Source organism: Lithobates pipiens, unplaced genomic scaffold (genome assembly GCF_037356315.1).
Source record: "Lithobates pipiens isolate NorthernLeopardFrog02 unplaced genomic scaffold, aLitPip1_a1.2 Scaffold_18, whole genome shotgun sequence".
In the NCBI taxonomy this organism is placed as follows: Eukaryota; Metazoa; Chordata; class Amphibia; order Anura; family Ranidae; genus Lithobates; species Lithobates pipiens.
The window spans coordinates 605,241,293-605,262,976 of record NW_027507758.1 but is presented as its reverse complement, the minus strand read 5'-3'; the positions used below and the strand labels follow the sequence as shown (position 1 = coordinate 605,262,976).

At 42.2% G+C, this 21,684-nt stretch overlaps 1 protein-coding gene across 6 annotated transcripts in view; it reads right to left on the bottom strand.

The window, feature by feature from the left end:
* The window catches only part of MSRA (methionine sulfoxide reductase A), a 468,843-nt gene that overhangs the window by 327,395 nt on the left and 119,764 nt on the right, over positions 1 to 21,684 (bottom strand). The gene's annotated exons all lie outside the window — the stretch shown is intronic.

Sequence of the window (21,684 nt, the reverse complement as noted above, 5' to 3'; positions counted from 1 at the left end):
AGGCCTCTCATGAACCTTGCTCAGTGGCCAACGAGGAGGGAAACATGGAGGACATGAGGAAAAACAACCACGCTGCCACCCTTACAGGGATTTTCACTTCCTGTATTTGTTCTTTCTGAAATGGTAAAGTTGGCCATAATTGTAACTTTTAAGGATGATGCATTCTTTTTTTTTTCCGGGTGTGTTTCTTGTGTAAAGGTTTTTTTTTGTTTGTTTTTTTAGCACTGGGTGCTTCTAAAATGTTATGGGGGTTCTGTATATATAAACATAATGGCAGCCATATTTGCTCCTTACATAAAAAAAATACCTGATCTATATAATCTTCTTAGACATCCTATTCCAAAACTTTGGCCATTAATAGGGAGTTGCCCTTTGTCTTCCCAATTTCTATACCCAGAGTCTAAAACATTCCCCACGCTTTAGGTGGGTTCACACTTAATTCCGGTGCGGCCCACAGCAGGGGTCCGGTGCAATGCATCCCTGTTTCAGGGAGGAATCGGGCCCGAATTTTTGTCTGGATTCGGACCTGAAACAGAGCCAAGGACGCACAGAAGAGATCTGGGCTTTGTGTAGGCCACCCTGGTTCCTCCATGCCAAACTGGTCAAACCATGTGTTTATGGAGCTGGCTTTGTACACAGGGGCACAGACATGCTGGAACAGAAAAGGGTCTTCACCTAACTTACCTCAAGGTTGGAAGGGCACAATTATCTACAGTGTCTCAGTATTCTGTAGTATTACCAGTATGGTAATGGAAACAACTAAACTCAATCATTTGGAGGGGGGTCAAGTTACTTTTGGCCATATTGTGTAAAATGTTGTGTATCTAGCTTTGCTGTACTACACACTAACCGCACTTTAGTCTTCCCCTCATCTTCATGCATGACCACAAGGATGCAAGCACTGATTGAAACCATTTATTCTCTAAATCTCATAATGTATGTACAGCCAACACTTTTTTTTTGTTTTTGGATAGGATAGGCAACGTTTAAAGCTGACCTCTAGCCTTCCCTTCAATCATGCTTGGTTCTAGAGACACCACTGTACTGAAATTGATTGCTCCAATTTCTCTGCACACTGTACATTTTCCAAAATGAATGCTGCATTATTTAATGCTAACCTCTGAACTCTGAATTACTTACTCCTGACCTCTGAAATCTGCATTACGTACTCCTGACCTCTGAAATCTGCATTACGTACTCCTGACATCTGAAATCTGCATTACTTACTCCTGAGTAGAGATGGCCTTGGGCGTGTTCAGGATCCTAATCCCAACCCACCTGCCCGATCCCGCCAGAAAGCCGACACTGCACATCGCTAACCACAGGCAGTGAGCCATTTCCCGGTGTGTGCAGCTGTGGACCGGGAAATGTCTCACTGCCTGTGGTTAGCGATGTGCAGTGTCAGCTTCCTGGCGGGATCGGGCAGGTGGGTTGGGACTAGGATCCCAAACACGCCAGAGCCCATTCCTACTCCGAAACTCTGTATTACGTACTGCTCACTCTGTATTACTTATATACTAATCGCCGCACTCTGAATTGCATGCTACTGACCCCAGCACAGGAAGTTATCAGCTGACAAGATCTCAAATAGGATAGACAAAAAATATTATTCTTTAGCTCAGCTTCAGCTCCTCCTAACCCCCTTTTAAACATTTATCTGGCTCCTCTTGTAATCCAGTGCTGTGCCATCTGCATCAGCGCTTGCCTTCTCTTCTCTCTACAGGCACAGAGACAGCAATGGGAGCCACCAAGGGAAAAGGAGGGAGTGGGGGGGGGGGGTCAAATGTTGCTGGGCATGTCTATGGAGGCACACAGCTCTGCTCCGAAGCATGGCTGCTTGAGTGGCCCTATAGCAAGCAACTTGCTATGGGGGCACTAAGAAAAGGCGGAGCAGGAAGCCATGGTGGAGGACCCCAGGAAAGGAAGTAAGGGGCCACTCTGTGCAATGGAATTGCACAGAGCAAGTAAGTAACATAAAAACGTAAACATTTAGAACTGCTTTAAGTGCAGTTTATGGATGCAGTCATATGCTTTTTTTTTACTCATTGTAGTGTGTTGACTTATATATATTGATTTTCCCTTTCTGAGCATTTCTATTGTATAGCATATATTAAAAACGAGCAAAAATACATGATAATTGTGTGTTACCAGTCATTTATAGGCCTGCAAATAAAGTGAGCCAGACCTGGTCCAAAACAGCAGTTTTCTGATGACTCCAAGGGCCTTTGTTAATCACCAGATCAAGTCCCTGTGGACACCCATAGGATACCACGTCCAGATTGCTCATAGAGCTTCAACCTTCCATGTCAAATTTCAGCCCAACCCTCTGTCATTCAACTGTCAAAGCCACTATGGCCTCCAGAGGATCTAACAGCTAACAGTTCAATGGCAATCACCAAAAATATTGTATTATTGTAACTGTGTGGGTAATACTTATAACCATAGTATCTGTTGTATTAAATTTTTCTCCACATTTACAGATGGGCCAAGCTGTCCCGCAAAAATGGCAGTTACTGAGGTTAGGACAAACCATATATCACTGCTGGAGGTGCTTGCAACCATTAGCTTTTAGTCAAATAATTTCGACCTTGGAAAAAGCTGGAGTTGGGCTTTAATTTGTTTCTATATGTGAACCCAATCACTGAAATCTCGCAAAAGCTTTAACATGTTAATTCAATTACAAAAGTTTCTCAAAAATTTTTTTTTTAATTCTGCAGCTTTTGTTAAAATAATCCCTGGTGATCCAGCCCTTCCTGCTAGAGGGTGACAACGGTCTTTCCCTATCTCCCCAATGTTCTCCTGCATTGTCAACCCGCCAGAGGGGACTACAAATGTCTTTCTCAACACAGATTATTTTTTGGGGGGGGGGGGGGCAGCAAAAAAACCTCACCCCTCACTCTGAGACAGCGATCCCCCCACCCATCCACAAGACAGTTGGGAAGCCTTACCATGAGGAGGCAGAAGGGAGCTGAGCTGGGAGTTGAGATGCAGCGAGGGAAGAGCCATGGCTTACTCCTCCAGGTGGAACAAGAAGTCGCAGGGGCTTCTCCTCCCAGCCGAACAGGAAGTGGGTCCTGAGACTCCCTGGGGTCTCAGGAGCTTCTTCCTGATTGGCCGAGAGGAGAATCAGGAAGACAATAGCGAATATTAATTCACTATTGTCACACAAGTGGGTGGACTGAGGGCGCAGTGCTCTGCACCCAAAGTCCACCCTTTTTGAAGCCAATTAGAGCCTTTGGTTTTAATCACTTGCTTCAAAGAAAAACAAACAAACATTGGAATGGAGATTAGGGGCCGGGCGCATGGATAGGGGAAGTGGCACCTTTCCCCCCCCCAACAGACGGGCCGCCACTGTTATCATCACATCCCTGTAGACCTCCCATTGGATTCTAGGTCCAAGCTGCTCAACCTTCCATGACAACCCTTTGTCATTCAAATGTGCTTTAGCAAACTAGATGTCATTCAGTTAGGGTTTACATCTATTTTAATCCCATATGATTACCAAAATGCAATAATTTTTGCTACAGTGATTTATGTGCAACTATATGTCCATCTATGACTATCCACAGGAAGTAGATCCACAGGAAGTTGAAAATCAAAGCATCTACTGGAAGGATCAAATCCAATGTTGCGGGGGGGGGGGGGGGTCTTAGATAAGCAACAGATGCTGCATTAATACTAATGGTGGGCTCCTTCACATATACCACTTTATTATCAGACTGGAGAGAAATCCTGCAGAGGCCCTGCATATAGCCCAAAGGTACATAACAGGACTTCCCAAATGACTCAACCCACCAACAAAAAAATATGTAATATATTGTAACCTACCAGTCCTTAGATGTGGTGGCTACATTAGTTTTCTTCTTTCAGTTTTTTTTTATCCTTTATTTTTTCAACTAGTGTTTCTGCCAATAACACGCTTCCTGCCCCTTTGTGTCTATACCCATTTCTCCATGGCATCAATGGAGGGCACCATGTCTGTCACCTGGGTTGGACTTCATTCATATCTACCTTTGTTTAACTCCATTACACTGGAGATTGGTGGGACTACCTTAAAGATGAACTCCAGGATTGCACTTACTTTGGGCCACTTTCGCTCAAACTAATTATCCAGATGTTGCCTACATGTGACCAACGGTGAAGCTGTAATTCATTGTTGAACCCTTAAATTATCCAGATGCCACCTTCATGTGGCCACCGGTGAAGCAGTAATTCACCTTTGAAGCCTATTGTGTGTACAGTCAATGGTGTCCTCTTTGGTCCGTGCTTAGTGACCAAACATAGAACATCACTCACTCCCACAACTACCCTACTCAAGGGAAACTTTGTATTTTTTTAATAAATACAAGGCGTGCTTAGTCGAGGTAAAAAAGGAAGGTAGATGACATGATCTCTGCCTCGGCCAACCAGAATGCTGCTCTATGTTTGCTGCACACGCTGGAAGAAGACGCCACTCACAGCTTCGCCATCGGCCACTCGAAGGTGGCATCTGGATAATTAATTTGAGCCAAGCTGGCCTCAAGCAAGTGTTTAAACTAATCTCATTCCTGGAGTTCTTCTTTAATGATAGTATAAGAGAATTGATTGAAAGAAATATTGACTAATTTTTCCCATTGATAATTATGATAGATTGTTCCCAACTGGACTATCGACCCTTGAGATCCTCTGCAGCCCTTCCCAGAATATGGAATGTGTATGCACACACGACGATAGAGTTTTTATTAGAATGGGTTGATAATTATATTTGATGCACAATATAAGTTATATCGATCTATAGATTTTAACACTTGAAGCATATCTATATGTGTGTAATAAAAAGGTCTAACTAGACTGTTGGTCCACGAAATGTGTACAGCAATATTGTTAAATCTTCCCACTTTATAGTCCTCCTTGAAAGATTCAATATGATTGGATGCAATACAGTACTGTGAATTTTATAAATCTGATATTGTGTCTGGTGTTGGTGAGTTTCAAAGACATGTGTCCTCTGCTACTGTCTAGTGACTGCCATGTCTTCAAGGAAGTTCTAATCAACATCAGGGGACTATGCACTGTGAATGCAGATATGGGCATTCCCAAATCAGGAGTGAGGCAAAATCTCATCATAACACTTTCAATATGGACTAATTTCTTTGTACGTTCTGGGTTCCACTAGCGTTTTTGGTTAGTCTAGGATAGTGGCCTTGTAATAGTTTCTGAATGTTAGGAGCATCATTGCTTCCACTATTCTGGTGTCGGAAATTAAGCTTCTTATTAACACTTTTCCCATGCCAAATAAAGTTTTGGAGAATATTTTGTTGCCCATTTAGAAACATGGTAGGCAGCAGTATGATAACAGGGTGGAAAACACATAGCAGTATGTTCCAACCTTTCTACCTCAAAGGAACCCTTGAAATAATTTTCACATCCCAGGGAACCCCTGCTAAGATTAGTCCATTGGTGGTAATTAGAAATATGCCCCTTACATTGGTGAAAGGTAGAATGATTTATAGTGTTGGTTGGAAAGTAACCCTTACAAAGAGCTTAAAAAATCATTGGTGTCATGTTACTGGCACTGCCAAGTGGTGAAGGACCTGGATCTATGAAGGAACCTCAGATGGAAGGCCAATTAGCTCAAGGAACCCATAGCAACCTCTGTAGAAACCCTAGTTGAGAATAGCTGATCTACAGGTTCTTAAGTAATATAATTTTTACTATAACTATTCTACCCATGCAGGAGACAACTTGGTGATCATAACAGGCTTGGAGAGACCACTAGCTATAGAAGTAGAAAGTCTCCCACTGACCAGCAGGATAAGTACACGTGCAGGCCACACTGGCATATGACATGGGGTTTAAGCACAAACTGTTTTTCACCATAACTCTTGTTGGCGAAGACGGGTTTTGATTCATGCTAGTGCCAGGTCACGGTTCTTAAGACCGCCCCAACAGGAGGTAAGTAAGCCAGGGTCCAGTAACAGTAGTAGCAGGTAGGCATCAAGCAGAAGCATGATCAGTCAACATGCCAAAGATCAGTAACAAGTGGATGGAGGTTGGGATCAAGAAAAAGCGTAGTCGGGGAAAAAGCCAAAGGTGGGTAATGAGTGGTAGATAGGGACGGGAGCAGAAATCAAAGGAGAAAGTTATGGGCTGGAGAAGAGCACAATCATTTGGCAAACAGGAAGTGCCAAGACATGGCTTACACTGTATCAGAAACTTCATGGGAGGAGCAAAGAGTTCAAGGTTCATCACAAACCTGGTAAAAGGTAAGTTTGTCCAATGAATCAGACAGGGAGCTGTCCCCTGTCTCAGGTGGTACAGCCAGAAGAGCTAGAGCCAGACACTGCAGAAGTCATAGGTTCATATCCGGACCCTGACAATATTCCCTACACCATTGTTGTGCCTGTGGTAAGAGGAGTAAGTATTTACAAGCAAAGGTACATTGACTAGGATAAGTTATTTTAATTCCTAAATAAGGAACACTTTTTTCAACTCATCAATAGGGAAATTTGGTTAGAAGCTGATGTTTGGTAGGGGTAGGAAAATCCAAGTCAATTATCAGTAATTATGTTCTGTTGACTTTGTAATATGAAACTTTACCCAATTCTGGTAACTTATTCGGAACTTCTGGAAAGGATATTGATGGCTAGGATAGAGCTACATTATCTGCCTATAGGCCTATAGTATGTGTTTCCTCCCCAATTTGCACTCCATGAATGTTTGGCGGAGTTTGTACAAGTTGGGCCAGGGGCTCCATCATGAGAGCAAAAATATACGTAGTTGACCAGTGGAGACAATGGGCCTCCCTGCCTGGTTTTAGTTGAGATTTAGAAGGAATGTGAAAGGTGGCCCGGTATGTAGATATTTGCGCTTGGTGTAAAATAAACGGGGTGTCGATAAGCTATAGATAAGGAGGTTAAAATACAAGTCCATAAACAGGTGACGGTAGAATACCAATCATCAGTGAAATGTTGTTTTTAACTTTTTTTTGTAATAAAAACTATTTTTGATTTTAAGATATGTCTTTGGGTCTATATTGGGTACATCAAAAGTCCTGTTTAAATTTTTTTAAAATTTTATGTTAACTTTTTGGGGATGATAGTAAGGTCAAACAATGTCAACTTTTATAGAATCCTTATAACTTTGTTCTAAAGTCTGCAGATTTATTGGATCCCTTTCACAATAAAAAAAATATGTTTTTTGCTCTGTCTTTTCAGCTAGTTAGAGGACACAAGGGCATGACATTTCTGGCAGGATCAACAGGTATTTTCTATACTTGCTTCTTTGAGGGAGCCCCATCGAGCTACAAAGCAATGGAGCTGAACAAAAGCAGATGTTTGAAGTCCAGCCTTGGCGACAGCCATGGCTCCCTCCATAGATTCCATTGAGAAATGAGTATGGACACAAGGGGGCAGGAAGTGTGATACTGGTAGGATCACTAGAAGACAAATAAAGGAAAAAAAAAGGATGAAAGCTGAAAAAGAGGTACTAGGTATACCATGGTAGCTGTGATGGACAAAAAAACATCAGGGGATCGCTGAAGAGGTATTAGGGTTGAGGGTAAGGGGGCCAAACGGCCAAAGCAACAATGTCTTTTCAAGAAGTCGTCTGGCCCTTTGCACCCCCTCCAGTTCTCTTGCTGAATTTAGCCACACAAGTCCAGAGGGGGCAAGAAGAAAACAAAATAGGAAAAGGGCCATCACAGTTGAGGCCCAGTGCTGTCCCATCACTAACCCTGCTGCCCTAGGCACTGGCCCATGCATCCCATTATGGTAAATATACACCTGCCTTTTAGTCTGGAGATCTGCTACACGGTGGGAAACCACAAGTCTGTCTACACGTACCTGAAGCTGTGCACAAACCTTGTTTTGTGTGGCCTCAATTACCCAATTTTCTCCATGTTCAGGACCAAGGAAGCCTTGAGCTCTCCAGCTTTGGAACTCTGACAACTCCCTGATCACCTAATTTCCCTTGTGTCTAATGAATTTCACAGATCACTGGAAAAAAGTGGAACTTCTGACCATTTCCTTTAAAGAATGGTGGGGATGGTCTAGAAATGGGATAGGCAAACTAAGACATGCCTACAAGCAAGCAATGTAATTTTCATTGGCACCCGCAAGGATCTTCCGCCTACATATACAGTGCTTCTATCACAGGCTGTAACTCACAGCTCATTAGGCTTTCAATTACAATGCCTGTCCTGCCCATCTGGGCCCAGCATCTTTGAAGGCCTGCCTGCAGCTGCATACATCACTGCATGAAGATGACTGCCTCTCTCCTTACTGCTCCTAGTGGAACTGCCAGCTTCAGTAAGTATGAAAGTCGAACCCTTACCCTTATGATGGTGCAGGATCTGAGTTGTGAAGGTGTGGAATTAGGGTAATCTGGGGTGTGGAATTAGGGTTATCTGGGGTGTGAAAGTGAAGGAATTAGGTGATCTGAGATATGAATGTACAGGAATTGGAGTGATCTAAGATATGAATGTGCAGGAATTGAGGTGATATGAGGTGTGAAGGTACAGGAATTGAAGTTGATCTGAGTTGGGATGGTGCAAGAAATGGGGCTAATCTGAGGTGTGAAAGTGCAGAAACTGGCTCTGGTCTGAGGTGTGAAGGTGCAGGAATTAGGACTGCTCTGAGGTCTAAAGGTGCAGGACCTGGCCTGGTCTCTGGTTTAAAGGTGCAGGAATTGCTCTGATCTGAGGTATGATGGTGCAAGAACGAGGGTGTTATGAGCTGTAAGGTGCAAGGTTTCTGGTGATCAGGTGTGAAGGTGCGGGAATTAGGGCTCATCTGAAGGTGCAGAAATTGTGTGATCTGAGATGCGAAGGTACAGGAATTTGGGGCTGATCTGAGGTGTGAAAGGAAAGTGTAGGAACTAGGACTGATGTGAGGTATGTAGGTGCAGGAATTGGGGCTGATATGAGATAAAAAGGTACAGGAATTGGGGCTGATCTGAGGTATGAAGGTGCAGGAATTGGGGTTGTCTGAGGTCTGAAGGTAGAGATTGGGTCATCTGAGATGTGAAGGTGCAGGAATTGGGGTGATCTGAGGTGTGAAAGTGCAGGAATTGGGCTGATCTCAGGTGTGAAGGTGCAGAAACTGTGGCTGATCTGAAATCTGAAGGGCTAGGGCTGATCTGAGGCGTGGTGGTGTGGGAACTAAGACTGATCGGAGGTGTGAAGGTGCAGGGATTGTGATCTGAGGTCTGAAGGTACAGCAATTGGGTGATTTGAGGTGTGAAGGTGGAGAAATTAGGGCTCATCTGAGGTGTGATGCTGCAGGAATTGGAGGTGATCTGAGGTCTACAGCGCACTACTGTTCACTGGCATGCCAGTTGTATAATGATTGTAAAGTCACACCTGTGGAAAAGGTGGCTGACCCTTGGTCAAGACTCATTTATTGTTGTCTGTGACATCATTTATCTTTCTTCCTATCCCAAAAATGGTGGTCACTGAGACAGGAAGTGGGAGGAGATGTCCACAATGTGGACACAATAGAGCAATATGAAAGGTGAGTTTTTATTGCCATCTAAGGCCCTGTTGGTGACACTCAAAACAGGAAGTGAGGAAAATATATTCCTGATTAGAGGGCAAAAAACAGACAACCTTTCCTAAATGTAAAAATGGTCCAGATATTTTTTTAAGTTAATATAGCAGGAGGAAAATTTACAGAAAAAAAAAAGTTGTGGAATCTTTGCGTTTGGAGGTCACAGAACTGAAACAAATTGGGGCTGATCTGAGGTATAAAGATGTAGGAATTGGGTCTGATCTGAGGTATGAAGGTGCAGGAATTGGGGTTGGCTGAGGTCTGAAGGTACAGAAATTGGGTGATCTGAGGTGAGTACGTACAGGTATTAGGGTGATCTGAGGTGTGAAAGTGCAGGAACTTGGACTAATCTGAGGTGTAAAGGTACAGGTTCTGATTTGAGGTCTGAAAGTGCAGGAATGGGGGCTGATCTGAGGTCTGAAGGTGCAAGAATTGGAGTTGATCTGAGGTGTGAAGGTGCAGATGTTGGTCTGATCTGAGATGTGAAGATGCAGAAATTGGGGTGATCTGAGGTGTGAAGATGTAGGAATTGGCGTGATCTTAGGTGTGAAGGGGCTGTAGATGTAGGAATTGGGGCTCATCTGATGCGTGAAGGTGCAGGAATTTGGGTAATCTGAGGTGTGAAGGTGTGGGAATTGGGGCTCATCTGAGGTGTGAATATGCAAAAACTGGTGCTGATCTGATGTCTGAAGGTGCAGGAACTGGTTCTGATCTGAGGTGTGGTTGTCCGGGAACTGGGACTGATCTGTGGTGTGAAGGTGCAGGAACTGGGGCTTCTCAGGGGCTAAAAGTGCAGGAATTTAGGTTGATCTGAAGTAGGAAGGTGCGGGAATTGGGGCTAATCTAAAGTGGAAAGGTGCAGGAATTTGGACTGATCTGAGTTGTGAAGGTGCCGGAATTGTGGTGATCTGAGGTCCGAAGGTGCAGCAATCGGCTGATTTGAGGCGTGAAGGTGGAGAAATTAGGGCTCATCTGAGGGGAATTGGAGGTGATCCGAGGTCTACAGCGCACAGTTGGGGCTTCTCAGGGGCTAAAAGTGCAGGAATTGGGGCTGATCTGACGTGGCATGGTGCAGGAATTGTGATGATCTGAGGTCTGAAGATACAGCAATTGGGTGATTTGAGGTGTGAAGGTGGAGAAATCAGGATTCATCTGAGGTCGGATGCTGCAGCAATTGGGGCTGATCTGAGGTGTTCAATGGCTTGCCAGTTGTCTAATGATTGTAAAGTCACACCTGTGGAAAAGGCGGCTGACCCTTGGTCAAGACTCATTTATTATTGTCTGTGACATTTATCTCTCTTCCCATCTCAAAAATGGTGGTCACTGAGACAGGAAGTACAATGTGGACACAATAGAGCACCATGAAAGGTGAGTTTTTATTGCCATCTAAGGCCCCTGTTGGTGACACTCAAAACAGGAAGTGGGGAAAATATATTCCTAATTAGTTAGACAGTAATAAAAACCAGGCAACCTTTCCAAAATGTAAAAATGGTCCAGATCATTTTTTAAGTTAATATACCAGGAGGAATATTTACAGAAAAAAAAAGTCTCCTACAATCTTTGTGCCAAGAACATGCATACTTCTAAAAAAAACAAAATATATGAAAAAATGTGCTCTAGTCCTACAGAGGAGCAAAGTAGAAAACAAAAGTCAAGGACACTTGAGGTCACACACATACACAATCCAGTCTATGAACAGTAAAGTGAAGCTATGACAGAAGTATTAACACCTAATCAATCAAAATGCAAAGGACAATAAAGTCCAGTAACAACATGTTGGTTTTTACCAGTTTACAGAAGACAGTATTTGGTTAGTATGATTAATGGACCACAAATACTTTTGCAACTTGTTGTTTTTTTTCAGTTTGCTACCTACAGTGTCCTTCCTTATATTTAAAATAAAAAAATAAACTTAACTTATAAAATGTCTAAATTCATGATTATCCCTTGAAATATGCCACATTTTACTTTCACCAAACCACGTGACATAACGCAAGAGTCACCTCTACACCAATGGCACCATTCCCAAAAGTCGCCAACAACAAGCAACATCACTTCGTAATTAGATGAGGCCCAAAGTTTCTTTCTATGCATCAAGAACAACAAAAAAAAAAAAAGACATAATAAACCGAAAAAGAAACCAAAAGCAATGAAATGAATCACACATCCAAAAAAATTATAAATAAATTAAAAAAAGAAACTTAGAAGCACAATTTCACCTCTTTCCAATGAGTCTGGTGTAAAATAACTCAAAATTTACATTTAGTAAAAAACAAAACATTAAAATAATAATAAAAAAAAAAAATACAAAGTGCCAATGCTCACGGTTCACGATTGCCCTTCAGGTGCTGTAAGAATGTCTTTCATTCTCCCAGTCTGCCTTTGCTCTTGTCACTTATTGCAGGATGAGAAGGCAGTGATACCGACAGCAGCTCCAAGAGGAAACTGTTGCTTCCAGAGTTAAAAAAAAAAAAAAAGAGAAAGAAAACTTTACTTTCCAGGCGCATTTTGAGGATCAAACTCAACTGAGACACTTCATTAGAACGAGTTTATCCGTAAAATAAAAGAAAAAAATTACAGAAGGCCTTTGCGATCCGCTAGCGTCCCTCAAGCCAGATCAAAAATTCTTTCTTTTTCTTTGTTAAATAAAAAAAAAAAAAAAAAAAAAGTCTGTCCAGCGACATCAGATTCATTTTTTTTTGTAAATAAAGCTGTTCAGAGTAAAAAAAAAAAAAAAAAGACAGACAAATTGCCGCTTGCAAGCATTATTTACAAACTATTTTTTTTTTTTTTTTTTACGAACTATAGTGAATAGGGAATATTATGTATCGATTTAGAAAAGTCCAGAAGGGATAAGAATGGGCAACAACAAAAGCTTCTTAAGTTTGCGGTACAACAAATAAAAAAAAGTTCCGATATTTTTTTTTTTTCTTTTTTTTTTATCCCAGAACGATTTTGTTTCCTGAAGCTCAAGCCGAGAAGGCAGACAAAAGAAACTGATTTGACTGAGCACTGCCAAGTCTTGCCTTTTTCCCCCTCTTCTCTGAACACTCTCCTTTTCCTCTCCCAGCATGGCAATCTTCCCAAATCCCAAGCAGGCTTGGCGAGGCTCCAGGATGTGCCAGGCTGCTTCAAGTCCTTGTCTCCAAAAAAGATGCCCTTTGCGGATCAGTTCATATATTAAAAGAAAGGAGAAAAAAAAAAAAAAAAAGAAGAAGAAGAAGCGAAACAAAAAAACCCCACAAACACAAAGGATAAAAAAGAAACAAGTTAACAAAAAAAAAAAAGAATGACGGATGGAAAATGAGAATCAGTTAACCAAATCTGGTATTGACAAACCTCTCGTCAGCCAAAATAACACCTGATTCTCGTCGAGGGGGACGCGGATGTGTCGCGGAGGCCAAATATATATATATATTTTTTTTCAGTAAGCCAGGATGTCGTGTTTGGAGCCATTTGTTATTCAGTGATAAGAAATCTGTTCTGTGTCTGCAAATGTCCGCATGCGACACAACCTGCTGTAAGCCAAAAAATCTTTTGGGGGAGGAGGAGGAGAGACAGAGAGGGGTGTGCGTGAGTGTGTTTAACTTTAACAAGTGCCATATACTTCGAAAAAATCTTTCATGGATGAGCTGCTGAGAATCATGGGGGGCGTTTTAATATTTGGAGGGGGGTCTTTGAGTTTTAATTAGCGAGAAGTACCGGGTGGCTGTTTTCGTACAGATGTCTGGCGTTTTTTTTTTTTTTTTTTTTTCGGCATACGAAAACAATACAGGAGCACAACTGGAACACACATTATCAGTACCCCTATGCCGGGTGGAGGATTATGGTGATGTGGAAAAACACATTAACTAGATCGGACAAAATGGGCAAGAATACATATCAGAGCTGGATAAACCTCTAGAGTCCACATTGCCAAAACCGTAAAAATTACAGCAGCCAAACAACTTTTTGGAGCTTAGTGGAAGCATGGTTCCTGGTTTCTTAAAAATCTCTACCAGCCATGGCTCATCACCTCAACTTCGATTATGGTGCCATCTCAAGTTGGCAAGCATAGGTTCCTGCTCGCACTTTAAGCTTTTTGCAAGACCTAAGAAAATAGTGGGGTGCTTTGATGAGGAAATGCCAATCAGTTCAAATGGTTGCTGGCTCTGGCCTACCCTTTCTGCATTACATGCTTTAAAAGTGGCCCATCACTATGAGAGGTGGCCTCACTAATCAATAGCCAAGCATAGGAGTGGGCGGGCAAGGACATGCTGCTAAACAGCTTTTTGGAGATTTTTACATTGTTCTTAGTGGAAGAGGTTCCTGGATTCCTTTAAAATCTCTACTGGCTAGGGCTGATCACCTCAACTTCTCTTATGGTGCCATCTCCAGTTGACACCCATAGGTTCCTGCACGCAATTTCAGCTTTTTGCAAGAACCAAGAAAATATTGGGGTGCTCTGATGAGGAAATTGCAGTCGGTCCATGTTGTTGCTGGCTCTGGCCCATCCTTTCTGCATTCCATGCTTTACAATTGGCCCATCACTATGATGGGTAGCCTCACTAACCAATAGCCAAGCACAAGAAAGGGCGGGTCAGGACAGACAGCTAAATGACTTTTTGGAGCTTTTTCTATTGTTTTTAGTGGAAGCATGGTTCTGGTTGACTAAAAAATCTCCACTAACTTTGGCTCACCGATCATCTCAACTTCTCTTATGGTGCCATCTCAATTTGGCACCCATAGGCTCCTGCTTGCAATTTCAGATTTTTGCAAGAACCAAGAAATTAGTGGGGTGCTCTGATGAGGAACTGGCAATTGCTTCATGTTGTTGCCAGCTCTGGCCCATCCTCTCTGCATTCCATGCTTTACGAATTGGCCCATCACTATGATGGATAGCCTTACTAACTAATAGCTAAGCATAGGGAAGGGTGGGCCAGAACAGGCAGCTAAACAACTTTTTGGAGCTTTTTTTTATTGTTCTTAGTGGAAGTATGGTTCCTGGATTCCTTAAAAATCTTTACTGGCCATGGTTCATCAACTCAGCTTTCCTTATGGTGCCATCTGAAGTTACATAGTAGGTGAGGTCGAAAAAAGACACAAGTCCATCAAGTCCAACCTATGTGTGTGATTATATGTCAGTATTACATTGTATATCTCTGTATGTTGCGGTCGTTCAGGTGCTTATCTAATAGTTTCTTGAAACAATTGATGCCCCCCGCTGAGACCATCGTCTGTGGAAGGAAATTACACATCCTTGCCGCTCTTACAGTAAAGAATCCTCTATTTAGTTTAAGGTTAAACCTAATTTCTTCTCATTTTAATGAGTGGCCACGAGTCTTGTTAAACTCCCTTCTGCAAATTTTTTTTATCTCTATTGTGGGGTCACGAGTACCGTATTTGTATATTGAAATCATATCCCCTCTCAAGCGTCTCTTCTCCAGAGAGAATAAGTTCAGTGCTCGCAACCTTTCCTCATAACTAATATCCTCCAGACCCTTTATTAGCTTTGTTGCCCTTCTTTGTACTCGCTCCATTTCAAGTACATCCTTAGTGAGGACTGGTGCCCAGAACTGGACTGCATACTCTAGGTGCGACCGGACCAGAGTCTTGTAGAGTGGGAGAATTTTTTTTATTAAAATGCATGCCAATATTCTGACACCCATATATTGACACCCATAGGCTCCTGCTCGCACTTTCGGCTTTTTGCAAGACCCAAGAATTGAGTGGGGTGCTCTGATGAGGAAGTGGCAATCAGTCCATGTGGTTGCTGGCTCTGGCCTACCCTTTCTGCTTTATGCTTTACGTTTGGCCCATGATGATGATTGGCAGCCTCAATAATCAATAGCCAAGCACAGGAAGGGGCGGGCTAGGACAGGCGACCATGGTATCCATATCAAAGACCTTTTTTGATGTCCCCTGGAGGTGCCATCTACATTTACCCAGGATTCTGTTTTATATCATGTATATATCATATGTAAATTCTGATCCTCGGAACATGGAACAAGTATGTAGCTAAAGGAATGATGCCACGTCTAATATGGATACCTGTTCCAAATCAATGACTCAAATAAAGGATTTTAATGACAGCTTTGGTACCTTTACCTTTGCAAACAGCAAATCGCTACATGATTATTAGATATCTTATAATCTATACTAAAATTCCCCCAAAAAATTACACTCAATTCAGCCATAAAACATGACAATGGCTGGTGCTATGGTTGGTATGGTATGGTACGGTGGTATACTAAAGCCCAAAACAGCAAACACTCAAAGTACGAAATGGGACATTTGCCATAAAATGCAACATTTTGGGTCCTCTGAGGACCCTTTACTTAGACATTATTGACATAATTGTTATAGTATGCTGTTATACTAATGGTTGATGCCATTATACAAGTCTAAGCAGCAAACCATCAAAGTACAAAATGGGACATTTGACACAAAGTGCAACATTTTTTAGTTCTTTGAGGGCCCCTTTCTCAGGCATTACTGGTATGGTGATATACTAATGGTTGATGCTAGGGCTGAAACAACGAATCGATTAATCGACAACTAATCGATTATGAAATTAATCGATTACTATTTTCATTATCGATTAATCGCCAGTAACATATTGGGGTTAAAAAAACCTAAAATGAGCCCTTTATAGTAGAAAAAGAGCAAATAATCTCTACTGTAAATATTACTTTCACTGTTCTACAGTAAAAAAAAAAATGAACCCCTTACAGTAATGATTATCCGCTTTTTTCTACTATAAAGGGCTAATTTTAGTTTTTTTAACCCCATTATGTTAGTAAATGTCTTAGACCTGGTTTAGATGTGTTTATTGGTGCTTTTTGCAGAAATGCCCTACAGTTCATTTACATTGTTTCCTATGGGACACGTTCACATCTGAAAGGGTCATGGACTTTTAACGCAAAATGGTGCTTTATTGGTTCAATATACTTCAATGGAGAAGCTGCAGAAAAGACTGTAATGCGTTTTTGCAGCAATTTGTGTTTTTTAACCACTTCAGTTCCGGACCAATAAACACCTTAAGGACCAGAGGTCTTTTTGCAATTTCGCACTGCGCTGCTTTAACTGGTAATTGCGCGGTCATGCAATATTGCACCCAAACGAAATTTGCGTCCTTTTCTTCCCACAAATAGAGCTTTCTTTTGATGGTATTTGATTGCCTCTGCGATTTTTTTTTTTGCGATATAAATGAAAAAAGAGCGAAAATTTTGAAAAAAAAGATATTTTCTTCTTTTTGTTATAAGAAAAATCGAATAAACTAAATTTTAGTCATACATTGAGGGCAAAATTTATTCAGCCACATGTCTTTAGTAAAAAAAATGTCAATAAGCGTATATTTTTTGGTTTGCGCAAAAGTTATAGCGTCTACAAACTAGAGTACATTTTCTGGAATTTACACAGCTTTTAATTTATGACTGCCGATCTCATTTCTTGAGGTGCTAAAATGGCAGGGCAGTACAAATCCCCCCCCAAATGACCCCATTTTGGAAAGTAGACACCCCAAGGAAATTGCTGATGGGTATGTTGAGCCCATTGAATATTTATTTTTTTTGTCCTAAGGGATTGAATAATGACAAAAAAAAAAAAAAATTTTTTTTTACAAAAAGTTGTCACTAAATGATATATTGCTCACACATGCCATGGTTATATGTGAAATGACACCCCAAAATACATTCTGCTGCTTCTCCCGAGTACGGGGATACCACATGTGTGGGACTTTTTGGGAGTCTAGTCGCGCACGACACCCCGAAAACCAATCACCACCTTCAGGATTTCTAAGGGTGCAAATTTTTGATTTAACTCCTCACTACCTATCACAGTTTCGAAGGCCATAAAATGCCAAAATAGCACAAAACCCCCCCAAATGACCCCATTTTGGAAAGTAGACACCCCAAGCTTTACTGAGAGGCATGTTGAGTCCATGGAATATTTTATATTTTGCCAAAAGTTGCGGGAATATTACAAACTTTTTTTTTTTTTGCACAAAGTTGTCACTAAATGATATATTGCTCACACATGCTATGGGCAGAAGTCAAATTACACCCCAAAATAAATTCTGCTGCTTCTCCCGAGTACGGGGATACCACATGTGGGGGACTTTTTGGGAGCCTAGTTAACTAGCTACCTAGCGACACTAGCGACACTGATGCAGCGTTCAGAAAAATTATCGCTTAGTGACACTGGCAAAAGGGGGTGAAAGGGTTAACTAGCGGAAATCAGGGGGTTAAAACCATTATTGGGTAGTATATCGGGGTACCTAGCGCTATAAAAACCTGGCGGTGAACCTAAAAAAATAACTAGCTACCTAGCGACTGTAGCGACACTAATGCAGCGATCAGAAAAACGATCGCTTAGTGACACTGGCAAAAGGGGGTGAAAGGGTTAACTAGCGGCAATCAGGGGGTTAAAAACATTATTGGGTAGTATATCGGGGTACCTAGCGATATAAAAACCTGGCGGTGAACCTAAAAAAATAACTAGCTACCTAGCGACACATGCAGCGATCAGAAAAATGATCGCTTAGTGACACTGGCAAAAGGGGGTGAAAGGGTTAACTAGCGGCAATCAGGGGGTTAAAAACATTATTGGGTAGTATATCGGGGTACCTAGCGCTATAAAAACCTGGCGGTGAACCTAAAAAAATAACTAGCTACCTAGCGACTGTAGCGACACTAATGCAGCGATCAGAAAAACGATCGCTTAGTGACACTGGCAAAAGGGGGTGAAAGGGTTAACTAGCGGCAATCAGGGGGTTAAAAACATTATTGGGTAGTATATCGGGGTACCTAGCGATATAAAAACCTGGCGGTGAACCTAAAAAAATAACTAGCTACCTAGCGACACTAGCGACACATGCAGCGATCAGAAAAATGATCGCTTAGTGACACTGGCAAAAGGGGGTGAAAGGGTTAACTCTAGGGGCAATCAGGGGGTTAAATCTTTATTGGGGGGTGATAGGGGGCTACCCTGGACCTAACACTAACTGTCCTGACAGTTTTTACTGTCACAACTGACACTGAATGCATTGATCAGTAAAGAAATGATCAATGCAATCAGTGACACTGTGACTGGGGGCGGAGGGGGGGCGGGGGGGGATCGGGGGGCGATCGGGGGGGGGATCGGGGGGGGTTTGTGTGCCTGTGTGTACCTACATGTCAGTGTAGTGTTCGTGCAGACTTACTTTTACTCTTCTCCTCGTAGTCCGGTCAAAAAGACCGCCCCGAGGAGAATGACATCACTTCCTCCTTCCTGTGTAAACAATACACAGGGGAGGAAGCTTCTCATTGGCCAGGAGCGATCCAGAGGGGGTGGCCGAAAACGAACGGCCATCCCCTCTTCACGGAGCGCTCCTGGACCGAATCGGACCGCCGTATCCAGCGGGAGGGGGTCCGATGGGACCCCCCACCCGCTGGAAGGCAATCACGTAGATGTACGTGATTCTGCCTGCCTGTGCCATTGTGCTGACGTACAATGGCAATACGGCGGTCCTGAAGTGGTTAATCTGCCCTAAAAAAATGCAAATTGCAGTAAAATCACGTGCGCAAAAATCAAAGTGTACAGCAAAAAGCACTGCAGAAACAGATTAAAAGCAAACTGCATAGGTGTGCACCGAGCCTTATGCTGGCCACACCGATCAATTTTCAGATGAGAATATTCAGACGAAAAATTGTTGTACATTCGCTGAATGAAAGAATTTTGTTTGAAATTTTCACTTGTTTTTAACATTCTGTTTTTAAAATGAATGTAATTTCTGAACGAAAAACCACATACAGTGCCTGAAAATTCCTTTGACTAAGAAGTTTTTCTTATTATTTCCAAATTTTTCCCGTCACTGTGGTTGAAAATGAACGTCAATTTGACACGTTTTTTTTTTTTTTAAAAGGTTATTAACCGATTAATCGAAACAATAATCGGCCAACTAATCGATTATGAAAATAATCGTTAGTTGCAGCCCTAGTTGATGCCATTAAAACAAGTTTAAACAAGAAACCATCAAAGTACATATTAAAACATTTGTCACAAAGCGAAACATTATGTGTCCTCCGAGGACCCCTTGCTCAGCCATTATGGACCTAGCTGGAATGGTATGGTGCTATACAAAGGGTTGGTGCCATCAAAACAATTCCAAAACAGCAAACCGTCAAAGTACAAATTGGAACATTTGTCACAAAACGCAACATTTTGTGTCCTCTGAGGACCCCTTACTCCGGCATTACTGACCTAGTTGGTATGGTATGGTACTATATTAACGTTTGTTGCCATCAAAAAAGTACAAACTGAAAACCATCAAAGTAAAAAATGGGACATTTGTCACACAGCGCAAAACTTTTTGGCCACAGAGGACCCTTTCCTCTGACAGTAGTGACTTGGAAATCCATACTGAACCATCTAGCTCCTGCAATTTTCAATATATTGCCTTCCCCTAGATCAATGATTCCCAACCAGGTTTCCGTGGATCCCTAGGGTTCCTCCAGAGGTTGCTAGGGGTTCCTTCAGCATTGGACAATTTCTGCCTCTCGAATAAGTTCCCACCAACACCATTGATCTTTTTAGCTATCTGTAAGGAGGTAATTCTTCCCAATGACCACAAGTGTAAGGACCATTCTTCCCACTGACCATCACACTAATGTATCATGAGTTGTAGATTTCTAATTTTTGACAGGGGTTCCCCGAGATTGGAGAACTATTTCAAGGGTTCCTCTATGTTGAAAAGGTTGAGAAAGGCTGCCCTAGATGGACAATAATACAGATTTTGCAAAGAGAACCAAACTTTGGAATATAGTTGTAGGCTTTTCTATAGGACCCTTGGTCTGTACCTCTGTAAAAAGGTAGGAAGCCCAACAGCTCAAGAGATAGTCAAAGTACATACTGCTTACCTTTAAATTTATAGGCGCAAACTAAAAATGGGTCCAGACAGTGGGGGGGGTGTTCTAGAAATTTTCCTTCAACTTTTGCTAAATTCAGTCCAAATCCTAACCCAGTGACTTCTATAAAACTACTATATGTGCCGTGGATAGCACCCCCTTGGGAAGCTGTAAACTAAAAGAGGAACAAATGTTAAAGTAATGCCGCTGGTTGGATGTGAGCTTGTTGGCTGAAAGTCCGACCGTGTGTATGCTCCATCGAACATTTTTTGTTGGACTTTCAGCCAACAAATGTTGGCTAGCAGGTTCTCAGATTTTCCGCCAACAAAACTTTGTTGTTGAACTTTCCGATTGTGTGTACACAAAAGTTCACGCATGCTCGGAATCAAGTATGAGCCGGAAGCGCTCGGTCTTGTAAAACTAGCGTTCATAATGGAGATATCACATGACTATTGAACTTCCTTTTTATCGGCTCGCCGTACGTCTTGTACGTCACTACGTTCGTAATTGTTGGCCAACATTTGTGTGACCGTTTATATGCAAGACAAGTTGGAGCCAACAACCTTCGAACAAATCCATGGTTTTGTTGTCGGAAAGTCCGATGGTGTGTACGGGGCATAACTCTGTCATGAGTCAAGCCCAGTGGATGCCATTGCTCAACTCTTTTTTGAAAATGTTAGTTCCTTGGCTGTCATGTGGTGCTTTGGCTTCAATGCCTTTTGAGTCTCTGATCTGGAACATGTACAAAGAAAAGGAATTCTGGCACAGTGGCACAGAACATATTGAAGCCTGACACAGCCAGGTGACTAGTAATGGCAGTCCCCACACTTTTATAATGACAAAGTCACTTAAAAGGGGTTGTAAACACTCGTGTTTTTTCACCTTAATGCATCCTATGGTGTTTTATCGGGTTGAAGTCAGGACTCAAACCAGTCTAGTCCCCCACAGAAATCCCAAAATTAATGTTTTGCCAAGTTCACTCACTGTATTAAAAATGTAAGCCACTGCCTAACATGGCAGCTCGGCGCTCACGGCTGCTTCTCTCCTCTCTCTCTTCCCTCGGGGCAGCAAAGCGAACGGGGCTGAGAATACCCCACTGTCATCAGCAAGGAGGAGAGAGGTGGGCGGAGGTGCTAGGTCACATCAGCGCCGCTATGAGAATACAGCAGCTTGTACACAGAGGATTGTATGGGACTCAGGCAGAGGCGGGACTGGCAAGGAGGAAGGGGCATGCCATTAGCAGACCAACTAAATGATAATGAAAATCGTTGACAGCGATTTTCATTATTGAT